The 23,765-nt window shown below is 47.5% G+C and overlaps 1 pseudogene; it reads right to left on the reverse strand.

Moving 5' to 3' along the window:
- The window catches only part of LOC119310244, a 40,228-nt pseudogene extending 19,689 nt beyond the window's left edge, over positions 1 to 20,539 (reverse strand).
- Positions 20,540 to 23,765: the final 3,226 nt, after the last annotated feature.

The raw sequence follows: 23,765 nt of genomic DNA on the forward strand, positions 1-23,765 counted from the left end.
GGTTTCCTGGCTATGGACATTGGATGCCGTTGATAACAGGATCACATCATTAGGAGAATGATGTGATGGACAAGACCCAATCCTAAGCATAGCACAAAGATCGTGTAGTTCGTTTGCTAGAGCTTTGCCAATGTCAAGTATCTCTTCCTTTGACCATGAGATCATGTAACTCCTGGATACCGTAGGAGTGCTTTGGGTGTATCAAACGTCACAACGTAACTGGGTGACTATAAAGGTGCACTACGGGTATCTCCGAAAGTATCTATTGTTTTATGCGGATCGAGACTGGGATTTGTCACTCAGTGTAAACGGAGAGGTATCTCTGGGCCCACTCGGTAGGACATCATCATATGCGCAATGTGACCAAGGAGTTGATCACGGGATGATGTGTTACGGAACGAGTAAAGTGACTTGCCGGTAACGAGATTGAACAAGGTATTGGTATACCGACGATCGAATCTCGGGTAAGTAAAATACCGCTAGACAAAGGGAATTGTATACGGGATCGATTGAGTCCTTGACATCGTGGTTCATCCGATGAGATCATCGTGGAACATGTGGGAGACAACATGGGTATCCAGATCCCGCTGTTGGTTATTGACCGGAGAACGTCTCGGTCATGTCTGCATGTCTCCCGAACCCGTAGGGTCTACACACTTAAGGTTCGATGACGCTAGGGTTATAAAGGAAGCTTGTATGTGGTTACCGAATGTTGTTCGAAGTCCCGGATGAGATCCCGGACGTCACGAGGAGTTCCGGAATGGTCCGGAGGTAAAGATTTATATATGGGAAGTCCTGTTTTGGTCACCGAAAAAGTTTCGGGCGATATCGGTAATGTACCGGGACCACCGGGAGGGTCCCGGGGGTCCACCAAGTGGGGCCACCTGCCCCAGAAGGCTGCGTGGGCCATGTGTGGGAGGGGACCATCCCCTAGGTGGGCTGGTGCGCCCCCCACAAGGGGCCAAGGCGCAAGGGAGAGTGGGAGGGGGCAAACCCTGGTCCAGATGGGCCTTAAGGCCCACCTAGTGGGCGCCTCCCCTCTCTCCCCCTCCTGGCCGCCGCCCCCTTTGCCATCTAGGGCTGGCCGCACCCCTTGGGGGTGGGAAACCCTAGAAGGGGGCGCAGCCCCCTCTCCCCCTATAAATAGTGAGGCATAGGGCTGCCCATAACACGCGATTTGATCTCTCGTTGGTGCAGCCCTGCCCCTCTCCCTCCTCCTCTTCTCCCATGGTGCTTGGCGAAGCCCTGCGGGATTGCCACGCTCCTCCACCACCACCACGCCTTTGTGCTGCTGTTGGATGGAGTCTTCCTCAACCTCTCCCTCTCTCCTTGCTGGATCAAGGCGTGGGAGACGTCACCGGGCTGTACGTGTGTTGAACGCGGAGGTGCCGTCCGTTCGGCACTTGATCTTCGGTGATCTGAATCACGACGAGTACGACTCCATCAACCCCGTTCACTTGAACGCTTCCGCTTAGCGATCTACAAGGGTATGTAGATGCACTCCCCTTTCTACTCGTTGCTGGTCTCTCCATAGATAGATCTTGGTGATTCGTAGGAAATTTTTTGAATTTCTGCTACGTTACCCAACAGTGGCATCATGAGCTAGGTCTATTGCGTAGATTCTTTGCACGAGTAGAACACAAAGTAGTTGTGGGCGTTGATGTTGTTCAATATGCTTACCGTTACTAGTCCAATCTTGTTTCGACGGTATTGTGGGATGAAGCGGCCCGGACCGACCTTACACGTACTCTTACGTGAGACAGGTTCCACCGATTGACATGCACTTGGTGCATAAGGTGGCTAGCGGGTGCCAGTCTCTCCCACTTTAGTCGGAACGGATTCGATGAAAAGGGTCCTTATGAAGGGTAAATAGCAATTGGCATATCACGTTGTGGTCTTGCGTAGGTAAGAAACGTTCTTGCTAGAAACCCATAGCAGCCACGTAAAACATGCAACAACAATTAGAGGACGTCTAACTTGTTTTTGCAGGGTATGCTATGTGATGTGATATGGCCAAAAGGATGTGATGAATGATATATGTGATGAATGATATATGTGATGTATGAGATTGATCATGTTCTTGTAATAGGATTCACGACTTGCATGTCGATGAGTATGACAACCGGCAGGAGCCATAGGAGTTGTCTTTATTTTTTGTATGACCTGCGTGTCATTGAAGAACGCCATGTAAACTACTTTACTTTATTGCTAAACGCGTTAGTCATAGAAGTAGAAGTAGTCGTTGGCGTGACAACTTCATGAAGACACGATGATGGAGATCATGATGATGGAGATCATGGTGTCAAGCCGGTGACAAGATGATCATGGAGCCCCGAAGATGAAGATCAAAGGAGCTATATGATATTGGCCATATCATGTCACTACTCTATTTGATTGCATGTGATGTTTATCATGTTTATGCATCTTGTTTACTTAGGACGACGGTAGTAAATAAGATGATCCCTTACAAAATTTCAAGAAGTGTTCTCCCCTAACTGTGCACCGTTGCTACAGTTCGTCGCTTCTAAGCACCACGTGATGATCGGGTGTGATGGATTCTTACGTTCACATACAACGGGTGTAAGACAGTTTTACACAGCGAAAACACTTAGGGTTAACTTGACGAGCCTAGCATGTGCAGACATGGCCTCGGAACACGGAGACCGAAAGGTCGAGCATGAGTCGTATAGTAGATACGATCAACATGAAGATGTTCACCGACGTTGACTAGTCCGTCTCACGTGATGATCGGACACGGCTTAGTTGACTCGGATCATGTAATCACTTAGATAACTAGAGGGATGTCTATCTGAGTGGGAGTTCATAAGATGAACTTAATTATCCTGAACATAGTCAAAAGACCTTTTGCAAATTATGTCGTAGCTCGCGCTTTAGTTCTACTGTTTTAGATATGTTCCTAGAGAAAATATAGTTGAAAGTTGACAGTAGCGATTATGCGGACACTAGAACGCTTATGTCCTTAATGCACTGCTCAGTGTGCTGAACCCCAAACGTCGTTTGTGGATGTTTCGAACATCGAACATACACGTTTTGATAACTACATGATAGTTCAGTTAAATGGTTTAAGTAGAGGCACCAAAGACGTTTTCGAAACGTCGCGGAACATATGAGATGTTTCGAGGGCTGAAATTGGGATTTCAGGCTCGTGCCCGCGTCAAGAGGTATAAGACCTCCGACAATTTTCTTAGCCTACAAACTAAGGGAGAAAAGCTCAATCGTTGAGCTTGTGCTCAGATTGTCTGAGTGCAACAATCACTTGAATCAAGTGGGAGTTGATCTTCCAAATGAGATAGTGATGTTTCTCCAAAGTCATTGCCGCCAAGCTGCTAGAGCTTCGTGATGAACTATAACATATCAGGGATAGATATGATGATCCTTGAGGTATTCGCGATGTTTGACACCGCGAAAGTAGAAATCAAGAAGGAGCATCAATTGTTGATGGTTGGTGAAACCACTAGTTTCAAGAAGGGCAAGGGCAAGAAGGGATACTTCATGAAATGGCAAATCGGCTGCTGCACTAGTGAAGAAACCCAAGGTTGAACCCAAACCCGAGACTAAGTGCTTCTGTAATAAGGGGAACAGCAACTGGAGCAGCATTACCCTAGATACTTGGTAGATGAGAAGGCTGGCAAGGTCGATAGAAGTATATTAGATATACATTATGTTAATGTGTACTTTACTAGTACTCCTAGTAGCACCAGGGTATTAAGATACCGGTTCAGTTGCTAAGTGTTAGTAACTCGAAATAAAAAGCTACGAAATAAAAGGAGACTAGCTAAAGGTGAGCTGACGATATGTGTTGGAAGTGTTTCCAAGGTTGATGTGATCAAGCATCGCACGCTCCCTCTACCACCGAGATTGGTGTTTGCGTTGAGCATAGACATGATTGGATTATGTTTATCGCAATACGGTTATTCATTTAAGGAGAATAATGGTTACTCTATTTATTTGAATAATACCTTCGATGGTCTTGCACCTAAATAAATGGTTTATTGAATCTCGATCGTAGTGATACACATTTTCATGCCAAAAGATATAAGATAGTAATGATAGTACCACTTACTTGTGGCACTGCCATGTAAGTCATAATGGTATAAAACGCATGAAGAAGCTCCATGTTGATGGATCTTTGGACTCACTCATTTTTAAAAGGTTTGAGACATGCGAACCATGTCTATTGGTATATATGCATGAAGAAGCTCCATGCAAATGGACCGTTCGGACTCACTTGATTTTGAATCACTTGAGATATGCAAATCATACCACATAGGCAAGATGACTGAAAAGCCTCGGTTTCAATAAGATGGAACAAGATAGCAACTTGTTGGAAGTAACGCATTTTGATGTGTGCAGTCCAATGAGTGCTGAGGCATGCAGTGAATATCGTTATGTTCTTACTTCACAGATGATTCGAGTAGATGTTGAGAATATTTACTTGATGAAACACAAGTCTGAATTATTGAATGGTTCAAGTAATTTCAGAGTGAAGTAGCAGATCATTGTGACAAGAGGATAAAATGTCTATGATATGATCATAGAGATGAATATCTGAGTTACGAGTTTTGGCACACAATTAAGACATTGTGGAAATTGTTTCGCAATTAATACCGCCTGGAACACCATAATGTGATGGTGTGTCCGAACATCATAGTTGCACCCTATTGGATATGATGCATACCATGATGTCTCTTATCGAATTACCACTATCGTTCATGGGTTAGGCATTAGAGACAACCACATTCACTTTAAATAGGGCACCACGTAATTCCGATGAGATGACACCGTATGAATTATGGTTTAGAGAAACCTAAGTTGTCGTTTCTTAAAAGTTTGGGGCTGCGACGCTTATATGAAAAAGTTTCAGGATTAAGCTCGATCCCAAAGCGGATAAAATACATCTTCATAGGACACCCAAAACAGTTGGGTATACCTCCTAATTCAGATCCGAAAGCAATATGAATTGTTTATAGAATCGGGTCATTTCTCGAGGAAAGGTTTCTCTCGAAAGAGTTGAGTGGGAGAATGGTGGAGACTTGATGAGGTTATTGAACCGTCTCTTCAACTAGTGTGTGGCAGGGCACAGGAAGTTGTTCCTGTGGCACCTACACCAATTGAAGTGGAAGCTTATGATATTGATCATGAAACTTCGGATCAAGTCACTACCAAACCTCGTGGGATGACAAGGATGCGTACTACTTCAGAGTGGTACGTAATCCTGTCTTGAAAGTCATGTTGCTAGACAACAATGAACCTACGAGCTATGGAGAAACGATGGTGGGCCCGGATTCCGATAAATGGCTTGAGGCCATAAAATCCGAGAGAGGATCCATGTATGAGTACAGATGGATTTCAAAAGGAAGACGGACAATGATGGTAAATGTCACCATTAAGAAAGCTCGACTTGTCGTTAAGATGTTTTCCGACAAGTTCAAGGAGTTGACTACGATGAGATTTTCTCACTCATAGCGATGCTAAGAGTCTGTTGGAATTATATTAGCGATTACTGCATTATTTATGAAATCTTGCAGATAGGATGTCAAAACATTGTTTCCTCGACGATTTTCTTGAGGAAAGGTTGTATGTGATACAACCGGAAGGTTTTGTCAATCCCGAAAGATGCTAATAAGTATGCAAAGCTCCAGCAATCCTTCTAAGGACTGGAGTGAGCATCTCGGAGTTGGAATGTATGCTTTGATGATGATCAAAGATTTTGGGTTTGTACAAAATTTATGAGAAACTTGTATTTCCAAAGAAGTGAGTGGGAGCACTATAGAATTTCTGATGAGTATATGTTGTTGACATATTGATGATCAGAGATGATGTAGAATTTCTAGAAAGCATATAGGGATATTTGAAAGGTGTTTTTCAATAGAAAACCTGGATTAAGCTACTTGAACATTGAGCATCAAGATCTATAAGGATAGATCAAAATGCTTAATAATACTTTCAAATGAGCACATACCTTGACATGATCTTGAAGGTGTTCAAGATGGACCAGTCAAAGAAGGAGTTCTTGCCTGAGTTGTAAGGTACGAAGTTAAGACTTAAAGCTCGACCACGGCAGAATAGAGAGAAAGGACGAAGGTCGTCCCCTATGCTTAAAACATAGGCTCTTCAGTATGCTATGCTGTGTACCGCACCTAAAGTGTGCCTTGCCATGAGTCAGTCAAGGGGTACAAGAGTGATCCAAGAATGGCTCACAGGACAGCGGTCAAAGTTATCCTTAGTAACTAGTGGACTAAGGAATTTTCTCGATTATGGAGGTGGTAAAAGAGTTCGTCGTAAAGGGTTACGTCGATGCAAGCTTGACACCTATCCGGATAGCTCTGAGTAGAGAGACCGGATACATATAATGGAGCAATAATTTAGAATAGCTCCAAGTAGAACAGTTATTTGGAATAGCTCCAAATAGAGCGTGGTAGCTGCATTTAGGAGATGACATAGAGATTTGTAAAACACACACGGATCTAAAAGGTTCAGACCCGTTGACTAAAACCTCTCTCACAAGCAACATGATCAAACATAAAACTCATTGAGTGTTAATCACATAGTGATGTGAACTAGACTAATGACTCTAGTAAACTCTTGGGTATTAGTCACATGGCGATGTGACCTGTGAGTGTTAATCACATGGCGATGTGAACTAGATTATTGACTCTAGTGCAAGTGGGAGACTGTTGGAAATATGCCCTAGAGGCGATAATAAAAGTATTATTATTATATTTCCTTGTTCATGATAATTGTCTTTTATTCATGCTATAACTGTATTATCCGGAAATCGTAATACACGTGTGAATACATAGACCACAATATGTCCCTAGTGAGCCTCTAGTTGACTAGCTCGTTGTGATCAACAGATAGTCATGGTTTCCTGGCTATGGACATTGGATGTCGTTGATAACGGGATCACATCATTAGGAGAATGATGTGATGGACAAGACCCAATCCTAAGCATAGCACAAAGATCGTGTAGTTCGTTTGCTAGAGCTTTGCCAATGTCAAGTATCTCTTCCTTTGACCATGAGATCGTGTAACTCCTGGATACCATAGGAGTGCTTTGGGTGTATCAAACGTCACAACGTAACTGGGTGACTATAAAGGGGCACTACGGGTATCTCCGAAAGTATCTATTGTTTTATGCGGATCGAGACTGGGATTTGTCACTCCGTGTAAACGGAGAGGTATCTCTGGGCCCACTCGGTAGGACATCATCATATGCGCAATGTGACCAAGGAGTTGATCACGGGATGATGTGTTACGGAACGAGTAAAGTGACTTGCCGGTAACGAGATTGAACAAGGTATTGGTATACCGACGATCGAATCTCGGGTAAGTAAAATACCGCTAGACAAAGGGAATTGTATACGGGATCGATTGAGTCCTTGACATCGTGGTTCATCCGATGAGATCATCGTGGAACATGTGGGAGCCAACATGGGTATCCAGATCCCGCTGTTGGTTATTGACCGGAGAACGTCTCGGTCATGTCTGCATGTCTCCCGAACCCGTAGGGTCTACACACTTAAGGTTCGATGACGCTAGGGTTATAAAGGAAGCTTGTATGTGGTTACTGAATGTTGTTCGGAGTCCCGGATGAGATCCCGGACGTCACGAGGAGTTCCGGAATGGTCCGGAGGTAAAGATTTATATATGGGAAGTCCTGTTTTGGTCACCGGAAAAGTTTCGGGCGATATCGGTAATGTACCGGGACCACCGGGAGGGTCCCGGGGGTCCACCAAGTGGGGCCACCTGCCCCAGAAGGCTGCGTGGGCCATGTGTGGGAGGGGACCAGCCCCTAGGTGGGCTGGTGCGCCCCCCACAAGGGGCCAAGGCGCAAGGGAGAGTGGGAGGGGGCAAACCCTGGTCCAGATGGGCCTTAAGGCCCACCTAGTGGGCGCCTCCCCTCTCTCCCCCTCCTGGCCGCCGCCCCCTTTGCCATCTAGGGCTGGCCGCACCCCTTGGGGGTGGGAAACCCTAGAAGGGGGCGCAGCCCCCTCTCCCCCTATAAATAGTGAGGCATAGGGCTGCCCATAACACGCGATTTGATCTCTCGTTGGTGCAGCCCTGCCCCTCTCCCTCCTCCTCTTCTCCCATGGTGCTTGGCGAAGCCCTGCGGGATTGCCACGCTCCTCCACCACCACCACCCCCTTGTGCTGCTGTTGGATGGAGTCTTCCTCAACCTCTCCCTCTCTCCTTGCTGGATCAAGGCGTGGGAGACGTCACCGGGCTGTACGTGTGTTGAACGCGGAGGTGCCGTCCGTTCGGCACTTGATCTTCGGTGATCTGAATCACGACGAGTATGACTCCATCAACCCCGTTCACTTGAACGCTTCCGCTTAGATATCTACAAGGGTATGTAGATGCACTCCCCTTTCTACTCGTTGCTGGTCTCTCCATAGATAGATCTTGGTGATTCGTAGGAAAATTTTTGAATTTCTGCTACGTTACCCAACATTATAGCCTCCATGTTGGTCATGGCTTTGAATGTTGCGTGACAAAACTTCAGATCCTATGTGCCTGCTATAACTCTGACTCCGGTTCTGACGAGGCGGTGCTAACCAAGGCGGAGGAGCTGAATGAAATCTATCCCGATTATAAGAATAGGTCTCTTGCTGAGCCAGGGCTGTCTGAACAAGTTTCCTAATCCTCCGGGTCTCCACCGCTGTCGGGCCATCACCATCCACTGGAAGAGCCGCCAGACGCGTTGATGCTGCGATTAAGTTCTCCATGGGGTTGGAAAAGTGACCCGGCGGTATCGGCACATAACGTGACGGTTTCGTGCTCATATAAGGAGGTGGCATCTCTCGGCGTTGAGCCGGTCCTCCTGCTCCGGATTTCATAAACGGATTAGCACCGGGCGGGTTACTTGGGCCGGCTCCGGGTGTAGCAAAAAGAATCCTAGGGTCGTAATTCGGAGGTGACTGGGATCGGGTCTTCTGGTGTCTCCTCCTCATTACTTCATTGGACGCGTTTAAACTCACCGTGAGCTGGTAAGCCTCTGATTGCAACCGCTGTGCCCGGGCGTCGAGAACCGCTCGCCCTGTAGCTAGTCTAGTGTCCTCAGCTGTTAAGGCCTCCTTGGCCTGAGCTATCTCCTCACGTACCCGTGCTACCTCCGCGTCATGCTCATCTTTGTTCGCAGGGATAACCGTGGCGGTTAACAGGGCCGTAAGCTTGTCCATGAGGTCTATCAGCACTTGAGCCGGCGGGCGCACCGGGCCTCCTTCCCCGGCCGCCCCTAACCCGGAAGTAATTGTAGCTGCTGCTCTAGAATTTTGTCCGGGTTGAGTCCCAGCCATAAAGACTCCTGCCCAATTTGGCGACTCATAGGGGTCTGGAATACTAAGGCCATCGGAACAGCCCCCGAGCGCACCATCTTGAACTTGATACAAAGAATATGTTGAACCGACGGACGAATCACCGTCAGAGTGGACGGCCGTCTCACCACCATCTTCAGGATCTTCAGAAAGTTCTTCTCCGTGGACGCAGCCCACAAAGACACGCTTCATGCCGGGTTGAACTCGGGCGGGTTTTGCACGCTGAGCCATCTCGACGAGGTCGGTGCAGTTGTCCGGCTCAGGCCCCGGCTCACCGATCCGGCCGATGAAGACGTGGATCCCTCCGAAGGGGACCCGGTACCCGTACTCAATTGAGCCGGCGTCGGGGCCCCAGCCTTCATCCTCGAGGTAGATCTTGCCGCGACGACTCTTGGTCATCCGGCCCACTACGTATCCTTTGAGCCCTCCGAAGTTTCCCTTCAAGAACTCAAATCCACCGTGCGCTGGCCCCACGGTGGGCGCCAACTGTCGTGGAATTGTCACGTCAGATGTCCTCGTGAAAGGACTTAGTTGTGGAGCCATCGCAACTAGGAAGCTTGAAGGGGTTAATCGGGACAAAGGACGCGAGAGGTTTTATACTAGTTTGGCCCCTTACGATGAAGGTAAGGCCTACGTCTAGTTGGGTTGGTATTGATGTTTCGATGACCAGGGAGCGAGATACACTATGCCCGGCTCTCGATCAGTTGTTTCCTGCCTTAAGCCGCCAGCGGGTCGTCCCCTTATATACACGGGTCGACGCCCTGCGGCTTACAGAGTCCCGGCCGGCTTATAAACAATATCCGGCTCGGTGACTAGTTAAGTCTACCTTATGATACAAGTAATATTATTACAGCGGTTTACGACAACGGGCCTTAAGTCGCCCGTGGGCCTTAAGCTATCTATGAACCGCCATCTTCATGCCTTGGTCTTGGGCTTCTTTATGGTGAGTCCTCTTTGCGTAACCCGGCCCCTCCTGGGTGGGTTACACAAATAGTTATGTCCCCAACACTTCTGGTGCGGTACACAATATAGCATACTATAGAGCCTATGTCTGAAGCATAGGGGACGACCTTCGTCCTTTCTCTCTCTTCTGCCGTGGTCGAGCTTTAACTCTTAACTTCATACCTTAAAAATCAGGCAAGAACTCCTTCTTTGACTGATCTATCTTGAACACCTTCAAGATCATGTCAAGGTATGTGCTCATTTGAAAGTACCATTTAGCGTTTTTGATCTATCCTCATAGATCTTGATGCTCAATGTTCAAGCAGCTTAAGCCAGGTTTTCTATTGAAAAACACTTTTCAAATAACCCTATATGCTTTCTAGAAATTCTACATCATTTCGGATCAACAATATGTCATTCACATATACTTATCAGAAATTCTATAGTGCTCCCACTCACTTCTTTGGAAATACAAATTTCTCATAAACTTTGTATAATCCCAAAATCTTTGATCATCTCATCAAAGCGTACATTCCAACTCTGAGAAGCTTACTCCAGTCCTTAGAAGGATTGCTGGAGCTTTGCATACTTATTAGCGTCTTTCAGGATTGACAAAACCTTCTGGTTTTATCACATACAACCTTTCCTCAAGGATATCGTCGAGGAAACAATGTTTTGACATCCTATCTACAAGATTTCATAAATCATGCAGTAATTACTAATATAATTCCAACAAACTCTTAGCATCGCTACGAGTGAGAAAGCCTCACCGTAGTCAACTCCTTGAACTTGTCAGAAAACTTAACGACAAGTCAAGCTTTCTTAATGGTAATACTTACCATCATTGTCTGTCTTCCTTCTAAAATCCATCTGTACCCAACAGCCTTACGACCATCAAGCAGTTCTTCCAAAGTCCACACTTTGTTCTCATACATGGATCCTCTCTCTGATTTTATGGCCTCGAGCCATTTGTCAGAATCTGGGCCCACCATTGCTTCTCCATAGCTCGTAGGTTCATTGTTGTATAGCAACATGACCTCCAAGACAGGATTACGTACCACTCTGAAGCAGTACGCATCCTTGTCGACCTACGAGGTTTGGTAGTGACTTGATCCGAAGTTTCATGATCACTATCATAAGCTTCTACTTCAATTGGTGTAGGTGCCACAGGAACAACTTCCTGTGCCTTGCTACACACTAGTTGAAGTGATGGTTCAATAACCTCATCAAGTCTCCACCATCCTCCCACTCAATTCTTTCGAGAGAAACTTTTCCTCGAGAAAGGACCCGTTTCTAGAAACAATTACTCTTGCTTCCGGATCTGAGATAGGAGGTATACCCAACCATTTTGGGTATCCTATGAAGATGTATTTATCCGTTTTGGGTTCGAGCTTATCACGATGAAACTTTTTCACATAAGCGTCGCAGCCCCAAACTTTCAAGAAACGACAGCTTAGGTTTCTCTAAACCATAGTTCATGCGGTGTCATCTCAACGGAATTATGCGGTGCCCTATTAAAGTGAATGTGGTTGTCTCTAATGCCTAACCCATGAACGATAGTGGTAATTCGATAAGAGACATTATGGTGCGCACCATATCCAATAGGGTGCAACTATGATGTTCGGACACACCATCACACTATGGTGTTCCAGGCGGTATTAATTGTGAAACAATTTCCACAATGTCTTAATTGCGTGCCAAAGCTCGTAACTCAGATACTCATCTCTATGATCATATCATAGACATTTTAACCTCTTGTCACGATGATCTTCAACTTCACTCTGAAATTACTTGAACCATTCAATAATTCAGACTTGTGTTTCATCAAGTAAATATACAACATCTACTCAAATCATCTGTGAAGTAAGAACATAACGATATTCACTGCATGCCTCAGCACTCATTGGACTGCACACATCAAAATGTGTTACTTCCAACAAGTTGCTATCTTGTTCCATCTTACTGAAAATGAGGCTTTTCAGTCTCTTGCCCATGTGGTATGATTTGCATATCTCAAGTGATTCAAAATCAAGTGAGTCCAAACGATCCATCTGCATGGAGTTTCTTCATGCGTATACGCCAATAGACATGGTTCGCATGTCTTAAACTTTTCAAAAATGAGTGAGTCCAAAGATCCATCAACATGGAGCTTCTTCATGCATTTTATACCAATATGACTTACATGGCAGTGCCACAAGTAAGTGGTACTATCATTACTATCTTATATCTTTTTGGCATGAAAATGTGTATCACTATGATCGAGATTCAATAAACCATTCCTTTAGGTGCAAGATCATTGAAGGTATTATTCAAATAAACAAAATAACCATTATTCTCCTTAAATGAATAACCGTATTGCGATAGACATAATCATGTCTATGCTCAACGCAAACACCAAATAACAATTATTTAGGTTTAACACCAATCTCGATGGTAGAGGGGGCATGCGACGCTTGATCACATCAACCTTGGAAACACTTCCAACACATATCGTCAGCTCACCTTTAGATAGTCTCCATTCATTCCGTAGCTTTTATTTCGAGTTACTAACACTTAGCAACCAAACCGGTATCTAATACCCTGGTGCTACTAGGAGTACTAGTAAAGTACACATTAACATAATATATATCCAATATACTTTTATTGACCTTGCCAGCCTTCTCATCTACCAAGTATCTAGGGTAATTCTGCTCCAGTGGCTGTTCCCCTTATCATAGAAGCACTTAGTCTCGGGTTTGGGTTCAACCTTGGGATTCTTCACTGGAGCAGCAACTGATTTGCATATCATGAAGTATCCCTTCTAGCCCTTGCCCTTCTTGAAACTAGTGGTTTCACTAACCATTAACAATTGATGCTCCTTCTTGATTTCTACTTTCGCGGTGTCAAACATTGCGAATATCTCAAGGATCATCATATCTATCCCTGTTATGTTATAGTTCATCAAAAGCTATAGTAGCTTGGTGGCAATGTCTTTGGAGAAACATCACTATCTCATCTGGAAGATTAACTCCCACTCGATTCAAGTGATTGTTGTACCCAGACAATCTGAGTACAAGCTCAACGATTGAGATCTTCTCCCTTAGTTTGTAGGCTAGAAAACTCGTCGGACGTCTCATACCTCTTGACGTGGGCACGAGCCTGAAATCCTAATTTCAGCTCTTGGAATCTCATATGTTCTGCGACATTTCAAAAATGTCTTTGGTGTCTCAATTCTAAACCATTTAACATTACCGAACTATCATGTAGTCATCAAAACGTGTATGTCAGATGTTCGCAACATCCACAGACCATGTTCGAGGTCCAGCACACCGAGCGGTGCATTAAGGACATAAGCTTTCTACGCAGCAATGAGGACAATCCTCAGTTTACGGACCCAGTCCGCATAATTGCTACTATCAACTTTCAACGATATTTTCTCTAGGAACATATCTAAAACAGTAGAACTAAAACGCGAGCTATGACATAATTTGCAAAGGTCTTTTGACTATGTTCAGGATAATTAAGTTCATCTAATGAACTCCCACTCAGATAGACATCCCTCTAGTCATCTAAGTGATTACATGATCCGAGTCAACTAGGCTGTGTCCGATCATCACGTGAGACGGACTAGTCATCATCGATGAACATCTTCATGTTGATCGTATCTACTATACGACTCATGCTCGACCTTTCGGTCTCTTGTGTTCCGAGCCATGTCTGTACATGCTAGGCTCGTCAAGTCAACCTAAGTGTTTCGCATGTGTAAATCTGGCTTACACCCGTTGTATGTGAACGTTAGAATCTATCACACTCGATCATCACGTGGTGCTTCGAAACGACGAACTTTCGCAATGGTGCACAGTTAGGGGGGACACTTTCTTGAAATTTTAATGAGGGATCATCTTATTTACTAGCGTCGTTCTAAGCAAATAAGATGCATAAACATGATAAACATTACATGCAATCAAAAAGTGACATGATATGGCCAATATAATTTTGCTCCTTTTGATCTCCATCTTCGGGGCTCCACGATCATCATCATCACCGGCATGACACCATGATCTCCATCATCATGATCTCCATCATCGTGTCTTCATGAAGTTGTCTCACGAACTATTACTTCTACTACTATGGCTACCGGTTAGCAATAAAGTAAAGTAATTACATGGCGTTGTTCAATGACACGCAGGTCATACAATAAATTAAGACAACTCCTATGGCTCCTGCCGGTTGTCATACTCATCGACATGCAAGTCGTGATTCCTATTACAAGAACATGATCAATCTCATACATCACATATCATTCATCACATTCTTTTTGGCCATATCACATCACATAGCATACCCTGCAAAAACAAGTTAGACGTCCTCTAATTGTTGTTTGCATGTTTTACGTGGCTGCTATGGGTTTCTAGCAAGAACGTTTCATACCTAAGCAAAAGCCATAACGTGATATGCCAATTGCTATTTACCCTTCATAAGGACCCTTTTCATCGAATCCGATCCGACTAAAGTGGGAGAGACTGGCACCCGCTAGCCACCTTGTGCAAAAAGTGCATGTCAGTCGGTGGAACCTGTCTCACGTAAGTGTACGTGTAAGGTCGGTATGGGCCGCTTCATCCCACAATACCGTCGAAACAAGATAGGACTAGTAATGGTAAGCATATTGAAAAAAATCAACGCACACAACAACTTGTGTTCTACTCGTGCATAGAATCTACGCAATAGACCTAGCTCATGATGCCACTGTTGGGGAACGTAGCAGAAATTCAAAATTTTCCTATGAGTCACCAAGATCTATCAATGGAGAGACTAGCAACGAGGGGAAGGAGAGTGCATCTACATACCCTTGTAGATCGCTAAGCGGAAGCGTTCAAGAGAACGGGGTTGAAGGAGTCGTACTCGTCGTGATCCAAATCACCGAAGATCCTAGTGCCGAACGGACGGCACCTCCGCTTTCAACACACGTGCAGCCCGGTGACGTCTCCCATGCCTTGATCCAGCAAGGAGAAAGGGAGAGGTTGGGGAAGACTCCGTCCGGCAGCAGCACAACGGCGTGGTGGTGGTGGAGGAGCGTGGCAATCCTGCAGGGCTTCGCCAAGCACCGCGGGAGAGGAGGAGGACTTGGGAGAGGGGAAGGGCTGCGCCAGAACTTGGGTGCGGCTGCCCTCCCACCCCTCACATATATATATAGGGGCAAGGGATAGGGGGCCCGGCCCCCTTAGATCCAATCTGAGGAGGGGACGGCGGCCAGGGGGGTTGCCTTGGCCCCCAAGGCAAGGGGGCGCCCCCCTTTAGGGTTTATCCCAAACCCTAGGCGCCTTGGGCCCTGGTGGGGGGGCGCACCAGCCCACCTGGGGCTGGTCCCCTCCCACACTTGGCCCATGCAGCCCTCTGGGGCCAGTGGCCCCACTTGGTGGACCCCGGGACCCTCCCGGTGGTCCCGGTACATTACCGATAGCACCCGAAACTTTTCGGGTGACCAAAACAGGACTTCCCATATATAAATCTTTACCTTCGGACCATTCCGGAACTCCTCGTGACGTCCGGGATCTCATCCGGGACTCCAAACAACATTCGGTAACCACGTATATCTATTCCCTATAACCTTAGCGTCATTGAACCTTAAGTGTGTAGACCCTACGGGTTCGGGAACCATGCAGACATGACCGAGTCGTTCTCCGGTCAATAACCAACTGTGGGATATGGATACCCATGTTGGCTCCCACATCTTCCACGATGATCTCATCGGATGAACTACGATGTCGAGGATTCAATCAATCCCGTATTCAATTCCCTTTGTCCAGCGGTATTGTACTTGCCCGAGATTCGATCGTCGGTATCTCGATACCTTGTTCAATCTCGTTACCGGCAAGTCTCTTTACTCGTTCCATAACACATCATCCCATGATCAACCCCTTGGTCACATTGTGCACATTATGATGATGTCCTACCGAGTGGGCCCAGAGATACCTCTCCGTCAACCGGAGTGACAAATCCCAGTCTCGATTCGTGTGAACCCAACAGACACTTTCGCAGATACCCGTAGTGCACCTTTATAGCCACCCAGTTACGTTGTGACATTGGGTACACCCAAAGCATTCTTACGGTATCCGGGAGTTGCACAATCTCATGGTCTAAGGAAATGATACTTGACATTAGAAAAGCTTTAGCATACGAACTAGACGATCTTTGTGCTAGGCTTAGGATTGGGTCTTGTCCATCACATCATTCTCCTAACGATGTGATCCCGTTATCAACGACATCCAATGTCCATGGTCAGGAAACCGTAACCATCTATTGATCAACGAGCTAGTCAACTAGAGGCTTACTAGGGACATGGTGTTATCTATGTACCCACACATGTATCTGAGTTTCCTATCAATACAATTATTGCATGGATAATAAATGATTATCATGAACAAGGAAATATAATAATAACTAATTTATTATTGCCTCTAGGGCATATTTCCAACATTATGTTCTATCTTAATTTCATTTTGTAGTATGTAAGATGTATTTATTAAGTTCAGCCGCATCTTATAATTCAGATGTACTTGTATCTTAATTATTGGTTGTAGTCTCTTTGGAAATGTAGGTGGAATAACAATGCGAATTAATAGTAATATGTCTCTCGCATACATAAAACAATATAATACATGAACATGAAGCATGTCTCATACATAAATACTGACTCACAGATGCGAATAGTCTGAAAGTAACATAGATAATGACTCATACTTAAATAACCATATCGCTGCGGGGGACGACGACGAGTCTGAGTCTTCCTCGGGCGAGGACCGGAAGGCGATAAGCACTGTGGCGGTAGACGAGGCTCGCGATAACCACAACCATAGTTAACCTCGTCTGTCACGGTCTGTGTCTCTTGCGTCGGTGGTGGTGGTGGACTGTGAAACACTGTGTGCGAGAAGTCACAAATGTTTGCAGCTTGATCATCATCCTCGCCGTCGCCCTCAAAGTGCGAAGCACCACCACTCAGCATTGGTGACTGCACTGAATGCATGAACGGTTGCGACTGGTTGCCGCCTGCGGTAAAGTAAAACATGTAAAATTGATACAAATGCATGAACGAAGCACCACCACTAAGCATCAGTGGCTGCTGAGAATGCAGCAACGATTACTACAATGTTGAAAAGAATGTAGTGAGTAGTGTTACCTAGTTCCATCTGCTGATGCCAATAAGCGCCCTTCGCTTCCCTTCTTTCTCTTAGTATTAGGAGGGTCAATTGCTGGCAAGTCATAAAGACCTACTGGCTCCTCTAGCTCCGCGACGAGTGCTGCTAATTTAACTTGATCTTCTTCCATTTTCTTCCTCGCACGGACCTGCTTCTTAGTAAACTCATCTAGTTTTGACCAAATAAATCTGTATTTGCGCTGCTGGCTCTGCTTGCATAATTCTTTGAACAAGTTTATCAACCGCTTGTTCTTGAACTGTGAGAAAAAATTAGCCCCAAGATGGCGCATGCACCACCGGCTCTGCAAGTCCCTCCAAGGTGTTGGTTCGTCAACTGTTGGATTACGTAGTGTCTTCACGGCCTTCAATATACCAGCATGTCCGTCATGAATGACACACACGTTTGCTCGGTCCTTCACGATGGCAATTTTCACTTGCCGGAAGAACCATACCCAGCTGGGAAAGTTCTCACCCTCCACAAATGCCATGGCAAGTGGGATGATTTGATTGTTCCCGTCCACACCAATAGCAGTCAGACTTGCCCTCTATACCGACCGTTCAGGAATGTACCATCCACAAACATAACAGGATGAAAATGCTGGAAAGCTTCGATGCACATAGCGAAAGAGAAGAACACTCGTTTCAACACCTTGAAATCTGGTATACTCAGCAACCTCATGTGTTGTACGTTCACATAAGTGCCGGGATTCCTCTCCTTCAGGCAGCCAAGGAGACGTACAACATTATCATATGAGTCAAAGAACGTCCCAAACCTTTCCTCCATAGCCTTCTGTTTAGCCTTCCAAGCCTTCCCATAAGAAATGACATAATTCCATCTAACCTTCATTGTTGTCTGGATGTGTTTTGCTTCCATATCTTTCTTCTCTACTATCTCAGTATACATGACTTGCGCAATGAGAGTTGAAGTCAGGTTCGGATGCTTCACCAGCAGGTTCTTCCTCACACAATTATTTGGGACAACATTGGTGACAACCCAGTGGATGTCATACTTCGGCACGTGCCCGTGCACCTTCCCAGGACAACCTGTTTCAACATATTTCACGGTATAGTTTGTTGGACTTGATATGTGTGTCCGGAAAACCCTCTGCGTACACATAGCCCACTTTATCACCGCGTACTTCAATTTTTTCTTTGTATCAAACATAGCCCCTATCTGTACTTGGTTCAGATTATACTGTCATGGAGTCTCATGGCCATCGTTGACCGTAAGGCCGCTGGATATGTCCTGATCCCATGAAGAAGGAATGGGTACCTCCACTTTATCCTCAGAATTTCCAGAATCTAGTTCCTCCGCCAATCGATCCTCGTCCTCTTCCTCCATCGCCCTTTGCATTCCATCCCCTTCCTCATCCCCATCAGCAAAACCAGAACCAGCTAATATTATCAACTGGCTACTCTGCCTAGTATCAGGACCACAAACATTGTGTGGCACGTACTCTGACTCTTTCTCGGGTTGGCTAGCATCCACATCTTCTGGTTGTGACCCGGATAAAACAATCTCGTTAGCCACTTCACTGCCTTGGCCGGGTTTATACCCCCTGTGAAGTTCTACAGTATTCTCCTCCTTCGGCACAGCTTGCACAAGTGCATATGGGTGGATTCTTCAGTCTCGGCAGTGCCTTAACAGGGACAACCAATGCTGGCTCCTATCTACTGGCATCAACTCCCACTTGACATTTTTACAGGATTTGGTCCACAATGCCTGAATAATGATGGAACATACTTCGGGATCCAGACCGAAACTAGTTGCCAACCAGTACTTGAACTGTCTAATGTCCAGTCTGTCTGGGTCTGCTAGTGTCATGACGCCATTTTTAAACTCGCTAAGATCAACCCCCAACTCATTATATCGAACATAACCAGCGCCGTAGTAAACAGTCAGATTTACCGATTCAGACATTTTCATCTGCCAGATATTGTCATCTTCTCATTAATCACAATGAACACTAATATTACCCGCTACACGAACTATGCGCTAAAATGCCTCCACAAATATATTAACACTAAAATTCGCAATATGACTTATATACACTAACTAAACTATACAATTTAGATAAAATTTGTGACGACGTGGTTATACCTTCGAAGCGTGTGTCCCTAGCTTCTTGCTTCTCTCTTCGAATCAGCGGCACCGGCCACCTCGCGAAGTACTTGCACCACAGGACAACGACAGCGCCGCCCCCTCGACAACCGGAGGTTCAACTCCGGTCAGCCCCCAAGCTGCTCCTCCTCCTCACCACTTCCTCCTCCACAGCTGCTACTACTACTCACCACCACCTACTACCTGTCCTCCTCTCCACCATGGCTCCTCCTCCCCAACATGGCTCCTCCTCCCCAAATGCATCAAAAACTATCCCATAGCAAAAAATAATACCGTACGCCAGCGGGGATTGCTATGATCTATCGATTCTGTGGGTTGGATGTGGAAATGCGTGGCAAATGGAGGAGATTGGTGCGGGATGGCGAGGTACAGGGAGGAACAAGAGAGAGAGAAAGGAAGAACCGAGGCGAGCGAAGGAAGGTGACGGTGCGGCCTTATCCGCACCTTTTCGGTCGAGTGGTGGCCGAAATCCACTTGGGTCGACGACTGGCCGAAAAGGCCCAATTCGGTCGCGGGGTGGCTGAAAACGGCCCACTTCGGCTGCCGGGAGGCCGAAGCTACTATTTTCGGCCGGGCCCTCCCGGACACCGACTTTTTGGCCCAGGTACGCATGTCTTCGGCCAAAGCGCGACCGAAAATCCCTCTTCGACCTTAGCCTGGCTGAAAACTACCTTTGCAGCCCACACGTGGCCGACGGGGTCATAGTTTTGCAATTTTTTTCATTATGTGCTATAGTTTCTAAAATTGGTACAAAATACGTGATAGTTTTGAAAAAAAATCGAGGCGCACGCGGGGCGAGCTTGCGAATGCAGGTGGTGGTGGTGACCTTGACCTTGTTGTTGTCGTTGAAGAGGTACTCTATCGTCTTCTTGAAGCCGTTCTCGTCGTGCCCGATGACCACCCGTCAAGGTCGCCCCCGTCATCTTCGCCAAGCTCACCCCACCCGATCTTTGCCGCCACCATGGATACATGCTGGTTTGCTAGCTGGGGTGCTAGGGTTCGGGTGCGGCGGTGCGACAATGAAGCGGTGTGCACGCCGAGAGCACCGCCCGCGTAGCTTCCCCATGCAGGCCACTCCTTCGCGTTCAAACGACAGTCTGTTCGTCCGCCTACCAACATTAAACATGTGCGATAGCCGAGGAACCTATTCCGGCGCCACTCATCTGTTCGTCTACTGCCCACCATTATTCACCTTGCCGCCAGCCCTGTCATCCACCCACTAAATAAATTCCAGGTCCGGCACCAGCCGCATCCGACCTCCTCCAATCCCTATCTCCTCTCGGCACCATGCCCGCCATGACCTCCTCGAGCTCCAAAACCCTCTCGGACGACGTCTCATCCGAGCAGAAGAAGCAAATCGTCGCCGTTACAGCCGGCTGGCAGGCCGGCAGACGGACGAGCTCAGGAGGCCAGTGTTGCCCCCAATGGAAGAGGCGACCGACAACGAGTCGGCGCCACCGTCCTTGTTGGATGATGGCGACATCACCATGGGCAAGACCCATGCTCACTACATTAAGATGGTGTTGGAAGAGCGGCGGGCTGCATTGCGATAGGTGCAGGTCGACCATGCCTACAAGCTCCGCCTCCTCGACGAGCACCGGCGCGCGGAGGAGTAACTAGTCACCGACATGGGCATCACGTCGGATGTGGACGTGGGCGAGCAGGAGTTGTTGCTCCAATCCTTCCACTCTGCGTGCAAAATCCGTCGCGGCCGCTGGCATTACTGTGTTTGTCCGACAGAGTTAGAAGCCGCCTTGAAGGAGATCGACGAGGCAGCGGATAAAGTGTACGACAAGGATGAGGACGAGGACGATGTCGTCAGCTTCTCTGTGCCCCGCCGCCACAACGACGATGCAACACGTCCAGAGGCGCTGCTGGCAGCGAGGAAGAGTAGAGCATGGAAGGCCGCCGATGCTCGGGTCCCACCACCAGTCCTCCACTCCCATTGAACCAAAGCTTGGTGGACTCGTCATCGTCGGCCAATTAGCCACAAGCAGGTTGCGGAGGCAGAACTTTATTTTCCGGGCCTCATGGCCAACCGGACAAGTGGAACGGTCGCCGACGGTAATTTAACTAGATTTAGAGTACGGTTTAGTTGAAAATGTCGAAATTTAATGAATTTGCTCCAGTTTAAATGAAAAGCATTGTGTTTATGTAAAAATATTCAAGTATGAATGAGTATCCCCGGTTTGTTTAAATATGTATCAAATTAATACGCTTTTGTTAAATTTCGTTTGAAATGTAATCGGACATTTACGGATAACTTCGGACGGTCGGCTCTCGCATCCGTACGAATGCAATGTGCGTTTGAGAGTCGGTGTTGGAGATGCGATGATGGATCCACTGTCACCGCATTTTAACCACCAGGCCCGGCCGTCAGGCGGTGCAGGCTCCAGCGTCCCGTGGGAGGTGGGAAATGGATTTCCCGAGATGACGTTTACTTCTCGCTAATTCCGCGCGGGGTGTTACCTGCATTTCTTCGGTGATCGTGGCTGTTAGCTGTTGATCCCAGAGAGGCGTGAGCTGTTCATGACTTAGACGTGCACGCAATGTGTGGCGGCCTTTGGATATTGGCAGACGCATCGCGTCGTTTAATTTCAGCGTTGCATTGCATCGTTTTCTCCGTGATTGAATCGCCCAACAATCAAACACCAGCTAGCTGATTGCTGGACAGGCGATGCCGAGACGCTTATTCTTATCTACTCCGGCTGCATGCCGTAATCACTGGAAAAAGTTTCGGCAACTGCTAGCGACGTACGTACGCCAGCAGGGAAAATGGCAGTGGTTTTGAGTTTTGACTAACGGGTGGTTTAGAGCAACTCTAGCAGACCCCGCATCGGTGCTAACCCGCATAATTCCGGCGATTATACGGGCTCGGCCCATTTTTCTGGCCAGATCAGAGCCCGCGTCGGTGTCCGGCCCGTAAATATTTTTGCCGCAGCCCGCAAACGCAACCCCCGAGCCAGTATAACTGCGGGTTTGTGGGGCAGATGCGGGGCGAAATCCTATCCCCTTGCAGCAGCGTTCCCCTCCAATTCCCCACCGCGCCGCTCGATTTGTCACCGCCGGCGAGCCCTCGACTGCCATGGACGACTCGGGGGATAAGGCGGAGCGCCGCCGCCGCGCCAGATCTGCCGGCGCACGCAAGCGGGGGGCGCGTTGGTGGATCAACCAAGGTGCCCGGCCGCCGGCATTCAACCGCCGCGAGCTCGAGGGCTTCGATCTCGAGCTTGCCCGTCGCCGCCGCGCCTCCTCCGGCAACTGGTCCGCGGGGAGGTCATCCGGCCATGGGTCCGCGGGGAGGTCATTCGGCCACGGGTCCGCGGGGTGCTCATCCGCGGGCGCATCGAGCTCGCGGGTCGTTCCGGTGAAGAGGGAGCCGGAGGAGGCCGTGCCCGATGCGTCGCCGCGCCGAGGCGTCATCGGGCCTGAGGACTACCTCCCCCGGGGGCAGGAGGAGCTCCTCGAGCGCGTCGTCCTCGAGCGGTCGGCGAGGGATCAGGAAGAGATGGAAGAGGGCATCCGGCACGAGCGCGAGTACGAGCGGCTCTTCTTCGAGACGGGCGTCACGGCATCGCAGGCGCATGCATCGTAGGATGCTGACCTGCGCGTGATGAAGGCGGAGCTGGCGAAGCTCTACATCGACCTCGCGTCCGACTCCTCCGACTCCGACTGATCGCCGCCGGTGGGCAGCTACCGCAGGAGCTCCGGTGAGCTCAGTTTTGTTGTAGTGGTGCGGTAGCGTGGGCCCTGTCTAGCATCTCTGACCTTTATGTATGTATGTGACGTATACGAACTTATTATGCGAAGAAGAACCATCTACGTGAGTGAGCTCCGGCGAGCAACTACTTAAATTTCTCGCATGAAACAACTTTGTTTAAAAATTACGGGTTTTTTTGTGGTTTCTAGTCTGCTGCCGCAATTTTCAGCCCGCATAAGCGTCTCCGTGCGATCTGCAAACACAGTTTACATGTCGGCAAAATGTGAGGTCTGCTAGAGTTGCTCTTAGGTTCACCGCTGGCTGCGCGTGGTCGAGAGCATGCTAGTGGTCTTCGTATATACCGAGTCTCGGTTAACATTGCCGAAGTGCTTCATGTCTTTTCCACGTAACGGAAAGAGACCGGATGGCAATACGTAGGGTATAGATGATCGGGTGGATATAACCTTCTTCTTCTGTTTAAACCCATAC

The sequence above is a fragment of the Triticum dicoccoides genome, chromosome 5B (genome assembly GCF_002162155.2).
Source record: "Triticum dicoccoides isolate Atlit2015 ecotype Zavitan chromosome 5B, WEW_v2.0, whole genome shotgun sequence".
In the NCBI taxonomy this organism is placed as follows: domain Eukaryota; kingdom Viridiplantae; phylum Streptophyta; class Magnoliopsida; order Poales; family Poaceae; genus Triticum; species Triticum dicoccoides.